Raw genomic sequence first — 15,776 nt, forward strand, 5'->3', positions numbered from 1 at the left:
ATCAATAAAATTTATGGCATAAATATAAATTTTTGATGTCAAACTCGATCTTTTAGTATCAGAAACATTTCACCACAGATAATGAAAGTTTCAATCCTGAATGCTAACAACACCGCTAAAAAAGGTAGAGCAAAATTTCAAGCTTAGAGTCAGACTGCATAGCAATGTAATCATAAAAAGAATGACTGTTGACATCATTCAAATCGTGGACAACCACAATGGCAGAACTCCTTGTATCGAATTCACAAAAAGAACAAAGATGGGCTTAATCCTTAAAACTTATTATTGAATTTAGACCCCTTTAAAAACTGAAAAAAAATAAAATCTCTGAGATATTCATTTTTTATTATATTTCAAATTTAAAAAATGAATAACAATCCTAATCAAACAATTAAAGACAAATTGACATAACGATTTAATGTAGAAAAATTACAATTGAAGTGCCTCTAATTGTGATAAAAAAAAATTATGGGCCAAAGCTACAAAACAATCCACTAAGAAGACAAAAAGAAATTACATATATGTACCCTCAATTACCTACTGAATTCACGCCCGAATTGAACCGACTTCAATGTGCCTCTTCTATCACTGTCTTCACCTTGAAATTGTCTTGCCCAACGTTGAATCCACAATGTTGAATCCGCGACGATGAGCCGCTTCGGAATCCACCAAAGTTTTTGACCCAAGTTCTCCTGAAATCCACCGAAGAACAACTCTCTCTTTTGTAAATAAAAAAAAACAAATAAATCCTTTGATGATATTGATATAAAGTTCATGGATCCATTGATCACTCTTAAATCATTAAGGAAATACTCATAAAGCACTTTCCAATATAAAACACTTTGTTTTTTTATTTCTCTCTAAAAATGTAGACGGCTCAAACCCTAAAATGAGCAAACAACGCACTTTATAGTAAATTGGATCGCGAAAACCACTCGAGCACACACTTCACATCTTGAGCGATGTGAGTAAAGGTAGTGCAAAACATATGGGCTGATTGCTCAAGCATAAAACTTTCTTCTCAGAAGTTTAGGCGCTCTGCAAAAGTACTACATGATCATTTTATCCACTTGAGTGCACAAATGACCGCTCAAACGGTCAAACAACTTCGACTACATTTTTGCTTTTTGTTTCAGGGGGCAGTCCCTCGACCTTGCCTAGGTGCTGTCCCGGACCTGCGATGGGGCGTTGCCCCTTGGATTCCCGCGAGTTGACCGGATAGCTCAATCCCTGTGCATAATCAACAAAGTGGCAAACATGAAATGATCAAGATTACAAACTTCTCTGCATAGACACAATTTGGGTTGGGTTCACTTCTAAACACTCACATCTTTACTGAAACAAAAGAGCGAATAAAATTACAACTAAAAAGAGTTTTGTTAAACAAGATTGTCAGTTATAAAAAACTAACAAAAAATTCAAATATCAAAACAATTAAAAATCTACACAGAGCACAACCTTGGAGCTAAATTAGCAAACCATAGATAACAGGATAATTCCAGATAGATTTTTCAAAATTTTCCTAACAACGAATTTAAAAATTGCTAATTTGAAGTAGATTTGGTTAGCTAAGATACAAAAAAAACAACAAAATCTAATTGGTTGCCTCAGACTTGGGTCAAGATTTTACCCAAGCAATAAAAAAAACTAGTATCTTGAATTTATTGTTTTTTTTTTTCCAGAAGGTCTTCTCAACAATAATGTATATGTGAAAATGCCAATTTTCTTACTCTGATTGTTAGCAACTTAAGGCACCTGGGATATAATAAAGGCTGATGTGGACAAAGGTAACCAATAAATGGACAACTAGCAAACGCTAGGCAGGACAAAAGGCAGGTGGAGTTTGGCAATTACTTTATTAGAATAAAAAAAAAAAGCCGATGCGTTTAATAATTGTTGAAAAAGTTGATTTTCTGTTATTAGTACTCATACTCCTGAGTTAATAATCCTACTGATTCGATTTATATGCCTTATTATGATAGGAAATAGGATATTCAAATAAATAATTTTCTATCGAATGATTATTCGTCTATTATATTTTCTTGAGAAATTTTATTTTATTATTATTATTATTATTATTAGCTCAAGACAAACATGTTTTTGCTTTGGGTGGTTTGGGTACGACTTATTTAGTGCCTTTTTGACTTTTTACAAAAATACGGATAGAAAAATAGAGAGGTGATGCGACAACTTGTAACAAATAAGTCAATAAATAGCTTATTTAGGTGGTTGCCAAGCCACCTGATTTTATAGTCCATGCCAATCAAGCCTTAGTTAATGTAGTTGGTTGAGATGCTCTGTTATAGTTTGTTTTGGTATGACTGGATCATAAAAGATAGAGAAATTGTAGTAAGAAATTCTTCTCTCTAACTATTGGTGGTAAGAATTGCTCACATGGTTTTCTTCAAATTTTACTCCAACAAAACAAGTCCAATGCAACATTCAAAATAAAGCATTTCAGGTAAAGCCCGAAACAACTTATTTCCCACTTGTCATTTCTCATACACAATCCAACAACAAAACACAGCTTAAAAGCATACAAACCCATTAAAAAAAATAACTGCTAAAAAACCATAATTCAGGTACACAGTTAAATAAAATTGAAAAAAAATAAACGTCATTATATACCATATACCTTCAATGGCATCTCTAGGAGTCTTGAACCCCAATCCAACGTTCTTCCAGTATCGATTCCCTCCCTTTCCGGGCCTCTTTCCCTTCCCTGATTTCTTCAAGCTGCAAGAATTGTTAAACAGATTCACAATGCTCTAAATATACATTGACATAAAAGAAGCTTTATAGTCAGAAAATAAAGATGGGCAAATTACATTTTATCATCCATAAACCATTATGTAATATCACTTTACTCCCTTAAATTAAAAATTGTAATACTTATTCCTTTCATCTATTCATTTTTGAAAAATTCTATTTACACACTATTAATTGTCTCGGTACACACCATCTCTTCACTATTTACTTAGTTCACACCACACTTAAATTAAAAGTTTTAATTGAGTGGTGTTATTAACACCCTATGAATTATTATGGACCCTCTATTTTTTGGGTCTCCACTTATAAATTTTGAAACTCTCAAAATTTCTTTTCCCCCCCAAAATTATACCAAAATTATTCTTGTGAAAACATTACACCCATTGAATACACAGCCCCCACACCCAAACAAAATCCCTCTTCCAAAAAACCCTAACAAAACCCACCAAGAAGAAGAATAGGCAATGTGATTATTGTCTCTACTACCTCATCCACCATTGTCACACAATTGGTATGCTCTCTCTCTCTCTCTCTATATATATATACATAATTTTTTAATTTTCTCGTAATAATTTCTTCTCTAGCAAGAAAAAAATTATAATAATTGGTTTGGTTGGTTTTGTTGGTAGATATTATAAAATTATGAGTTCAACAGAGAACTACGCAGCAATATTATCAAAGCTATGCGATGAAGGAATAACTTTTGAACCTGATAATGGATTTGGGCTACTTTCGATAACTTCTACAAGTGTTAAAAAATTCGACCATTCAATGTATTAAAAAATTTCCATGTTCGGACCTGCATTCCCGAACTCCCGAACAAATAAGTAATGTTCGGGCTTGTATTTCCGAACTTGAAAAAATGAAAACTTCTGCAAGCGTTAACAGTTTTGACCGTTCAATATGTTAAGAAATTTTCATGTTCGGACCTGGATTCCCGAACATTACTTATTTGTTCGGGAATGCCATCCCGAACAAATAAGTAATGTTTGGGCCTGTATTCCGCCAAAGGATTTCTACGGTTACCATCGAAATATTACTATTGCCGGAGAAGTATAGGTAGTCAATTGGTTGCCATTGTTACCGTCGGAATATTGCCGCCAAAAGGTTTTCAAAGTTTTGAGGATGGGTGGGTTTTGAAGGTAGGATTGGGGAAAGATAGATGGGTGGTGATGGAGGTGGGTGCTCTCATAAACCCTAATTCATGATGTAGTAGGTGTGTAGATTTAATTGTGAGATGGGGTGTCCCAAAATTAATGATGTCCCTTTTACTAATTTTATTTGAGGTTATTATTGTAATAAAAAAAATTTAAAAATTTGGGGGGTCCAAAATAATTTATGGGGTGCTAATAGCAACACTCTTTCAATTTTGTCTTTATATACACCATTATTTTTCAAATAATACCAAATTATCCCCTTCTCTAGCAAACCCTAACTCTAGCTAATTCATTGTCGACCGTCAGTTACTACTCCCTTCCTTCCGATCAATGCCTACTTCACAACATCTATTTCCTTCCGTCGCAGCCTCCCTTTTCTCTTGTCGTAACCAGCACTTACCTAGTCGCATTGTCCCTCTACCACCCCTCCCCTATCCCTCTGACCCCTACCCCTCATTCCGCTTATTCTTTTTCATCATTGAGATCTGAAAACCTTATCTTTCTTTCTCTCTACAGTAGAGAAAAGTATGGGACTGCATTGCGCTGGAGAAAATGGGGAGATGGCTCACGATGGCTGAGGCGAGAACAGAGCTGTTCGAGATAACGAGAGCGGGGTTGTTTGCGGTGGTGAAAAGTCATTAGTGGCTACGATGGTGATTGGGAAGGGCTATGGTGGCAGTGGCCGGCGACGATAGTCGGAGGTAGGAATTAGACAACGAAAGAGAGAGGCGGTCGCCGATGGTGATGGTGGGGTATGGGGATAGTGTATTGAGAGATTAGGGTTTAGAAGATTGTCTAAAATGGTAATTTGATTAAGGGACACAAATGTAATAAAAACTATAGTAATGGTGTATGTTGAGAGAGATTGTGGTGTGCAAATAAAATTACCCTTAATTTTTTTTTCAATATAGACCTTAGTGATGAAAATGGGTGGCGCTAATAGTCCTCACTTTTTGTCTAAGGACCTCCTATTTCTTTGAATCCCTACTTATAAAATTTAAACATTGATAAAAATTTTAAGGATCCGCATATAATACCAAAACTATCTCTCATCCAAAATATTATACACCCACCTAAACTGTCATTACAAATCCATACTGATTTTTCCCCCAGTATCTCATCAACACTGAGCCCATAAACAAATGAGAGTGAGGAAAAGGAAAAGAAAATCTTGAGAGATTGAAACCCAGATAATGAAAATAAGGCTTCTTCACAAAGAGATAGGAAGTTTCTGAGGGTGGTTGCCTCTGTATATACAAAAAGAAAAAAATAAAAAGAAAAAACAAGTCTGTGATTTCATCTCCATCTCCAAAAATCATTAACCCTTTGGGTGTGTGTTTGTATGTACTCAGTACTCTGTATTTTTTTATCTATATATATGCATATATATGTTTGGTTTTCTTTCAACCTTGCAATAACCACGAATAAGAATACTATATGCTACGACACTAGGCAATAAATGTTAGTTTAAAGCACAATGAAAGGCAAGAGAAGCTTCCTCTATGAGTCCTCTTTTGCATAGACCATCAATCAAGATGCTGTAACTCACAATACATCTCTTCATGAAGCTCAAAAGCATAAATCATCATTAACCTAACCTAAGAAAATTGACCAAAAATCATAACAAGATTTCATAAAAATGTCCAAAATACAGGTATGTTTGGTTGAGTCTACAAAATTTGTCAAGAAAAAGATGGATTATGGAGGATGTAGGTACTCAAGAACACAATGAGAATCAATAAGAATGATAGACCATGGGGGTTAGGTGTTCAATTTGGTTTGATAAGATTGGGTGTTCAATTATGAGTACTGTTTTCATGAGAGTGAATGTTTCATTTCAATTTGTGTCCATTATAATAATTTTAATTGACATTAAAATTGTTATTACTGAAATTGTCATTATAATTGATGGGATGCTACTATTAGCACCCAATCAATTGTTTTGGACCACCTAGTTTTTAGCTTTTTATTATTATTTATTTATTACAATAATAACCTCAAATGAAATTACTGCAAAAGACATCAATAATTTTGGGACACCTCATCTTACAATTAAGCCACACACTCACTACATCATGAGTTAAGGTTTATGAAAGCATCCGCCTCCATCACCACCAATCTATCTTTCCCAAATCCTACCTTCAGAACCTTGAAAACCCTTTCGCAGCAATATTCCGGCGACAACGGAGGCAACCATTTGATTACATACACTTCTTCAGCAATGACAATGAGTGGAAGTTTTTTTGCCAACCACAACTCTCCATGAGACGAGAGGAGTACAACAATAAAAGCTCAGAAGAGGTTTATAGCTTTGATGGCATTCTTAGCTCAGATGAGATTGGCTTTGTAAGGGTAAGTTCTTTGAAAAAAAATGGCAAAAATAATAAAAATGGTTCATCATTCTTTCAAGACTAAACTCCCGAACATATGATCAAAATTCAAGAACATAGGGCCGAACGTTGTTTATTTGTTCAGGAACAGGTAATTGAACACTTCTTATTTGTTCGGAAACAAATAACCTAAGCAGCAACAGAAGCAGGCAAACAAATGAGGTCGGACCACCCTTGGGTGGTCGACCGGTCGATTGACTGAGGAGTCGACTGGTGGGTGAAATCTTGCCCAATTTTGCTTACATAAAGAGCATACAAGTACAGTGAGGCCATTGATGAATGATAGAAAACCTACTAGAGAAGTATGAAAGTGGATTGTGTTGTGCGTACGAAAAAAGTGATAGAAAAAAAAAACAAACAGATTGACAAACCTTATAATGAAGCAAAGAAAAAACTTCTTATCACCAGAAATTTTTTCCAATGGTTTTGGGAGATTCCACCATCGTGGGTTTTGTTAGGATTCTGGGAAAGAGGCTTTTTGGGGTGTGGGGGTGTGCATTTGAATGGGCGGAATGTTTTCACAAGAATAATTTTGATATTATTTGGGAGGAGAAAAGAAATTTTAAGGGTTTTATAATTCATATGTAGGGGTCCAAAAAAATGGGGCTCCAAAATAATTGATAGGGTGCTAATAGCAACACTCAAAAAATATCAATGGGCGGGATACTTAGAAAAATTGTGGGGGCTATCACTGCCACCCGATGAAAATACCCTTTTAATTATAGAAGCAAATTACACTTTAACCTCTTAAACTATCACTCAATAACACTTTATACCCTCAACTAAAAAGATGTTTGATTTTTAATTTAAAATACAATTTTTAAGTTTTTATTTTATTTATTTTTAGTAAATTTTTTTATATTTTAGTCGGAAAATTTAAATTTTTAGATGCACCAAAAAGTTAAATATTTGTGAATAATTTTTTGAAAAAATCACTAAAGACGAAAAAACAAAAAACTAGTATTTTTTTTTTTTTTGCCTTTAGTTAATTTTTTTTATAGATTTCTTCATAAATTTTTTTTCTTTGTTTGGTTTGGTTTTCAACTTTTATTTTTATTTTTCTTTTTTAACGAATTAAAAATTAATTTAGTGATAAAATGAAAAAAAAAAAGAAAAAAAAAGATCCATATTCATAATAATATTGGGTGATAGTTTAAGGGGGGTAAAGTATAATTTATCCAATTGATGAAAGATTATTTTAGTCATAAGGATACAAAATAAAAATAGTAGACGAGGGAAGTTAGTTGTTATCATTTATGGTTGAGGTGGATAAAATGATAAAAGGCAATAGTAAATAGTTGAATGGAGTCAAGTGTAATTTACGCATTAAAATGACCTTTTACTATTTGTCAACTGTGCATTGTTAGTAGCTGAGTGTTTAGGATTCAGTGGGCTTTATGGAGAGAATTCTATGCTTTCATGGTGTATTTGTTTGGAGGGATTGGAGGAAAGGATTGGACTCATGTCCATTGGATTATGGAATCTATTGTTTAGTTATAAATTGATAAACCGGATTAGGAATCTGGGAGAATTTTATTTACACCCAAAAATTATTTAAGTAAGCCTAATTTTTTAATACACCCTATTAAATTATTTAGGGTTACAATTTATTTTCAATACACTTTTTTTTCTCCCCAAATTACCCTTTTGAAGTACACCCAAATAAAATAAATTAAATAATTCAAATTAGTTTTGAAAAACTTTTCTTTTGAGCCTAGGATTAGTGACTTGTTTTGTTATTAATCTAATACACATTATTTTTTTCAGATAACCAACGTAATACAAATTAGCCGAAATCAGTCAAAATTAAAGCTTGATTTTGATATATATATACACAGATATATATACATATAAGTTCTTTATATTTAACCTAGTTTGCATAATAATACACCAAAAGATTACAATTTTACACTAATTGCGTGATTGGACTGTTAATCCACATGATTAGAACAAACAAAATTCATGATTTTAGTAAAACAAGAAACAAAAACACAAATTTAGGGTTGATGTATATAAGTCAAAATAAATGAAATTTGAAGCTTGAGTTTGATAAATGAAGACTGTGTATATATACTGAGATATACATACATATATATATATATATATATATATAATCAAATGTTCATTGAAAGCTATAGGTTTTTTAAGTACAACTAATTATACAATAAAAAATAATAATGTTGATAATAATGGTGCGTTTTGGTGAAGTGGATTGAAATTTTGGAGTGAAAAATAAGAAGAAAATAAAATAATTGAAACTTGGAGAAGAAGATGAAGAGATTTGAATAATAAGACATATAATTGATTAGGGTGTACCATAAGAAAAAAAAAATATTTTAATATTTAATATGTAATGTCTTTACTAGTAAATTCATATTAGGTATAATAGGAATTTAAAATTTAAGTTGGGCGTACTGAGATTATAACGCCCTGTATTTTATTACTCGGATAACCTTACCAATATTCATTAATTAAGTCCATTTACAAATAACATTTCATCCTTGGATGAAATGATGAATAATTAAATATACATATTCCCTCTTGTTATACAACAATGACATTTATATACAAATAAAAGAAATGTCTTGAGGCTTACAATAAAAGAGAGGACATTACTCTTTAAAAAAAAATAGCACTCAGCCAAACAACAAATGAAGTAGTACAATCCATCACCATATTACACTTATAAAATGGTAAAAACCATTGTTTGATCTTCAAATCTGAAAAGCATTACCTGTACACATGTACAGGCAGGGGGTGAGCAACCAGTAGCTCACCAAGCAATCTCATATTAAAACATTAGAAGATAATGTGGGTATCAAAATACTCATACATATACGTGAAATCATATCATGTCAAAACCATATGATTTTATTACATAATCTCTTAAATCCAATTTATTTAATTAATCACAACAAGTTAACTTAAATAAATAAACATGTTTCAATAGCAACAGGACATCATTTTCAATTCATTCAATTATCTCATTATCAATTGAATCAAATAATTAAACAATTCATCAAATCCATTTTATACGGTCTTATGAGATGAATGCATATGCCATGTCATGCTCAAAATATTTCTCATCTTTTGAAAATCTTACACACAATACTATTTTGAAAACACATTAATCCAACAATTTCAATAAAATTTCAAGATGGTAAATACGACTCAGGTAATCCCTAGGCTGGTGTCTGCAAGTAGACTATACAAGTATTACCAATTTGTCATTTTTACCAGTATTAACTGGAAGGCTCAACACCTATCATCTACACCACCTTTCAATCCCTAGGCTGGTGTCTGCAAGTAGACTATACAAGTACTACCAATTTGTCATTTTTACCAGTATTAACTGGAAGGCTCGACACCTATCATCTACACCACCTTTCAAGACTTACCATCGCATTTACCCCAAAATCATTTCATGAAAACTTGTTTCCCAATATTCCTTTCTCCATGTAAAGTTTTCAAATCAAATTCCAAAGTTCATCATTATCAAATGAATTGATATGCTAATGCAATGATTAATAATACAATGCAATATTTCTTCCACTTTCAATACCTCCACACAATATTCCCATTGTGATCAAAATTCTCATTTCTCATTTCAATATAATTTCTCAAGATGAATATAAATACTTTTATTCAAATTCATTCATGGGACAACAAAATTCCCACACTTAGAATAATCTCAACCATTTAGTCATTTCAAGACTATATCAACATTTTGAACAACAATTTCCAAAACCTCAACATTTCTCATATTCCATGAAAGCCATTATTTATATGTAAACAAAAAACAATTTTCCAAACGTCATTTATTTTGGCACACAAAATAAATATGACATTATCTTTCTTAAAAACCCCCAATTTTTAAATTTTCTCACCAAAATCACTCATCTTTATTTATTGAAAGAAAGTCACCAAAAAATCCATCTTCAATCCTCATAGTTCAAAATCCTTAATTTCTATTTTAAAAGGAACAAGAAAGTAAACCCACTTTCAAAATATATATATATATATATATATCTCATCTTCTTGAATCAACAATCAATTTTCAAAACAAATCAAATGATGATTTCGAAAATCATCTAGATCTTGCAAAAACATATATATAACTATATTTCAACATAACCATTTTTTTATGCCAAGCTATTTAAGGAGGTGATATTTTTACCAAATTCTCTACCAATAATAATTTCACAACTTTTTCTAAGATTATTTAACCAACATGATATTTACATCAAAAATTATGAAATATGTCCAATAGTAACATTTTCAAGATTATGAGTTCGAAAGTCCACATTTCACATTTTTATTTTCATAAAAATGAACACAACTTAATTATCAACATATCATCTTTTATAAAATATCATGAATATAACACTTTTAGAGTTTTTAATCCCAAAACAACTCTATAATTCCTACTTAAGCATTTACTCCATATTCCTCAACATTAATTTATTTTTCTTAAAAATAAATTCCAAATCAAAGATAAAAAAAATTCAACTTTATATTTCTCAAAATAAATCATCTAATCATAATATGATGTAAATACAATCATACAACTATTAAATTTTATTTTCGGATTTCTTCGCAAAGTTATCAACACAAAATGATTTTTCCAAATCAATCTCAAAATGTCAACATTCTTAACATTTCAACATAATTTTTCTTCCAAAAATTACCAAACATAAATCTGAAAATATATATATATATGCAATACCTCTTATAATGATATATTTTCTCAAATAACCCTAACATGACTTTAATGTAAAAATATGAAGAAAGTCCCTACTTCAAATATGAAGAAAAACTAATCCGAAAATGTAAACACCACCCGATCATGGATCCGAGACCACCATTGCGAAGATCACGACGAGCTCTACGACTTTCATTTACAACACTTTTGCAAAATCTCACTCTAAAGACTCCCACTCTAAGCTTAAAAATTGAGCAACAAAAGGGGAAGAGAGAGAGCTAATGTATTTTTGAACATTTATTTGACTCCCCAACAGTCACCCCCCTCTCGGAGCCTCATAGCCTAGTGTCTATTATATCAAATTCATCACCCCATCTCTTTTTCTCATCTGCTGCCCCCGACCACTCTCTCTTTATTTTTTTAAAATAATTGTCCGCCATTATCCACCGAACCCATGCTGCCCATTTTCTCTTATCATCATTCATCCTCCACCCAAAAAAAAAAAAAAAACATAATCATCATCCTATATTATTCTATATCCCAAAACCATTATTATGTTGACCAAATATCTTATCTCTATTCTAATATTTAAACATAGATAATTTTTGCCATATAATACACACCATAAAATCAACTATCAAATATTTATTATAACCTTATATAATAAATAATAACAATTCCTAAGGATGTTACTACCAATCACCTAATTAAAAAGGACCGAAGAGTTAAATATGAGTCATTAAACAGACTCAATTTAAATTAAATCTAAATCATGGGTCTCACCCATAAGTTAAACATGGTCCAATTATATACCAAAATAGTCCCACCAAATTTATTCAAATCACGATCTAAACATTCAAAATTGAATAACATAATTCTGCTATAAATTAAACTGAACAGCAATCAGTCCGTGAATTTTCATAAAATAAATACTCATCATTTAATTCTGAAATTTTTATCCAACGTGCTAAACTCATACAGGAACAACATATAGAAATTTCATAATTTTCGGAGATCAAGAATTATTTTTAAAAATACAAAACCGAACTATTTTCACACAAAATTTATACAGCAATCAACTAAAAATCACGCAATGAAGGATTAGGCATATTCCTTATTAGGGGCTAGATAGTGGGAAATGAGTTGGATTTCTGTGAAATGAAGCTTTCAGATACATATGAATGCTCTGCATTGTAGTGGGTTTGAGCAAGGCGTTGAAGTAAATGATGGGTTTAGGAAACATGCCAAGAATGATGAGCATGTGGCCCTACTTGCACCGTAATAAAAAAAAGGACTTTTCTTAAGCGTGCAACTTACGCCTTCCATTTACGCCTTTTCTGTTGCTGTCCTGTTTAATGTTTATATCTTCCATTTATGCCTTTTGCTCCCATCACTTGTCTTTAATAGTACATTGTTTTCATTGGCAGGTAGAGGCCAATCCACTCCCTTAATAAACAAATAATTTATCGACATATCTGTAGGAGTCTTTATTGATCAGGTGAGAGGCTTCTAATAGATTATTTATAAATACAAGAAAAAGAAAAAAAAAAAATATCTAAGTCATTACAGAGATAATTTTTTAATTCAAATAGAATGGTCCGGAGTCGGGTTGGAGTCTGGTTGGACTATCAATCCAACATATGTTGGACTATTGTATCCTAGGGGGTATAGGATAGAATTGGTGTGATAACTATCCCATGAGATTAAAAGATAAAATGACATATGTGTCCTCCAAATATTTGATTTAATTATGTATTATATTTAAATGGTAAATTTTTATGAGAGATTTATCAGAAAATCCTTTTTCAAGTATTTGTATTCCAATTAGTCCATAAGATATTCTTATATTCCAATAAGTCATATTATTTGAACATTTGATCTACCAAATCCTAATTCTCATATTTAAAGTATTTTATGAACATTTCTATCCCTACAAATATTTTTGAATGGTTACCAATTTTGTGATGGGAAAATTCATATTTTACAATGTGAATATTCACATTGACATGAATGTGAACATTCACATTGACGGTGTGAACAATCACATCACGGAACATTTACACTGTAAATGTGAATGTTATTAGGGGTATTTTGGACCATTCACATTGTAAATGTGAATGTTATTAAGGGTATTTTGGTAATTATATCACTCATAGGACTTCTTGTAACATAAGAAAATAATATAGACTAAATAGTACATATGAAGGTGAAAAGGGATTTATGAAAAAATGCCCCATTTTTTATATTCCAATAAGTCTTATGAGTAATATAGTTACCAAAATACCTCTAATAATATTCACATTTACAATGTGAATGATCCGTGATGTGAATGTTCAAACCTTCAATGTGAATGTTCATACCATCAATATCAATGTTAACATGTCAATGTGAATGTTCGCACTGTCAATGTGAACGTTCGCACTGTCAATGTGAATATTTACATTGTAAAATATGAATGTTCACATCATAAGGGTAGAAATGTTCATAAAATACTTTAAATATGAGAATTTGAATTTGGTAGATCAAATGTTCAAATAATAGGACTTATTGGAATACAAGAATATCTTATGAACTAATTGGGATACAAACATTTGAAAAATGATTTTTTAATAAATCTCCCATAAAAAAATAATGTGGACTAAATGAACATAAGTAGGTGAAAAGGGATTTATGAAAAAGTGCCCCAATTTTTATTGATGTTTTATTTAATTTTATTATTATTTTTAAAAATAAATTTATTAAAATTTTATTTAAAAAAATAACATATATTTTATTGATATTTTATTTATTTAATTAAAAATTATTTAATTTTAAAAAAATAAAATAAAATTTAATCTATCCAAAAAGAATTAAACTATTAAAGACGCGTTTAATATTACTATTACTTACTAAATAATTGAAAATGGTAAAATAGTCTTTTAAGTATTTATCGTTTTTCATAATAACCCAATCAAACATTGGATTCAATAAGATAGTCATTTTTAGACATCTAATTCCATAAAAAAAAAAAACATGGGATACTTGAATAATAATAAATAAATAAATAAATAATGTGGATACACATCCTTTCTAACCAAAGTCAAAAGTCAACTTTTGACTTTTGCTACTAACCAAAAAAAGTGGCTACAAATCATGTTGCCAAAATAGGCCTATGTATCTCATGATTAATAGTTCAATGAGTTATAATCCTTCTTATCCAGTCCGTTTAAATAAAACATATAGTTAGGATATATTTAATTGTTGAGATAAGACGATTGATATAATTATTGACTCGGAGGGGATTAGATAAACAATAATATTATAATAATCACATTTTTATATCATATTTAATGGATCATATGCATTGCCATCATTACATTAATTTAATGAGTTCCAATACTAGTGTATGTTTCTAATATGCATAATAAATTAAATGTGATATAAAAATATAATCATTATAAAATTATAACTTGATAAAGGAGAGTAAATTACACTTCTCTAAAATATAGATGAATTCTTACTTGTCATTTGCACTCACAAAACTAAAAGTATATCTATTTTTAAATTTTTCATTTTTAAGTAATGCATGACCAATAATTTTAAGTAAATGAGTCGTCAAGCTGTTGGAGTAGGACTTTTTGAAAAAATAAACTTGAATAACTTTTGTTTTTATGAGAGACTCATCATTTTCTATTCAGAACATTATGTCATTTATAATCTCAGTATATTTCAAATGCTTGAAGACCTCGTTGACTCTAATAATTTCAAAAAAATTATTTCCATTCTAACCCTCCAAAGCTTAACTCACATCCAACCCCTACCATCTCCTCCACCACAACATCAGACTATCACCCCCATCCTTTTTTCTTCTTCTGAACACCACGTGGTGCACCCACTCCACACCCTTCTCATTTTTTCTTATTTAGCTTTTTATTTTCTTCTACCACCTATTCAAATTTATCTTTTGCATAGATTTATGATTTTGGAAAAAGGAGGGGTGTTGCTGTTTTGGGGGAGGGTAGGGGCGAATGTGAGTGTCAGTACGACAAAAAGGAGACAGAATAATTAGCAACATGTTAAAATGCCACTAGCAATGTCGAGGGTAAAACGAAAAATGTTTGGGGGCCCTAATTCTGTGGCTCAAATGTGGCTCAAATGGCCAAAACGACGTCGTTTTGGCCATTTTGATGTTGTTTTGTACTCAAAACGACGTCGTTTTGGCCATTTGAGCCACATTTGAGCCACAGAATTTGGGCCCTCTACCATTGCTCAGGGTAAAACTATTAAACAAACCAAACTTGATCACAATTTTAAGCTCGTTAAATCTTTAAGCCAAATTTGAATAAACTATTACTCGGTTTGATAAGATTATATGTACTATAAAAAATCAAGTCACTTCGGCTTGTTAAAAATTCGTTCGAAATAAACTCATTACATAAACAAACCAAACTTAAACAATTTACTACTTGGCTTAGCTTGCCTCGTTTTCAACCCTAGTTGGGACTGGTTGGAAAGGAGAAGGCTAAGGGTAGTGGGAAGGGAGGTGGCCGATAGGTAGAGAGGGATGTGGGGTGCACTAAAATTTACCTAACATCACCACTCCACCACCCACAACCATTCTTCATTTGCTACCACTCAGATTCCCCATCACCCACCTTCATCTGCGTTGGGTCGCCACCACCTTCCACCCCCACTCCCTTTCTCACATCTAGGCCACTTTCCCCATTACAAAAACCATTGATGACTAGCCTCAATTTCTCTATGCTTGCCAGGCCAATG

General features: G+C 31.6%; 1 long non-coding RNA gene across 1 annotated transcript; it reads right to left on the bottom strand.

Annotated features, from left to right (window-relative positions):
• Positions 1-391: 391 nt before the first annotated feature.
• LOC145802097 (uncharacterized) lies at positions 392-11,556 on the bottom strand. The gene is made up of 2 exons (XR_014344379.1): positions 2,636-11,556; positions 392-1,230 (listed from the first exon to the last, which is right to left on the bottom strand). It is a non-coding gene; the product is annotated as an uncharacterized LOC145802097 (long non-coding RNA).
• Between the last annotated feature and the right edge of the window lie 4,220 nt (positions 11,557-15,776).

Source organism: Camellia sinensis, chromosome 11, assembly GCF_055761805.1.
Source record: "Camellia sinensis isolate YWXY chromosome 11, ASM5576180v1, whole genome shotgun sequence".
NCBI classification, from domain to species: domain Eukaryota; kingdom Viridiplantae; phylum Streptophyta; class Magnoliopsida; order Ericales; family Theaceae; genus Camellia; species Camellia sinensis.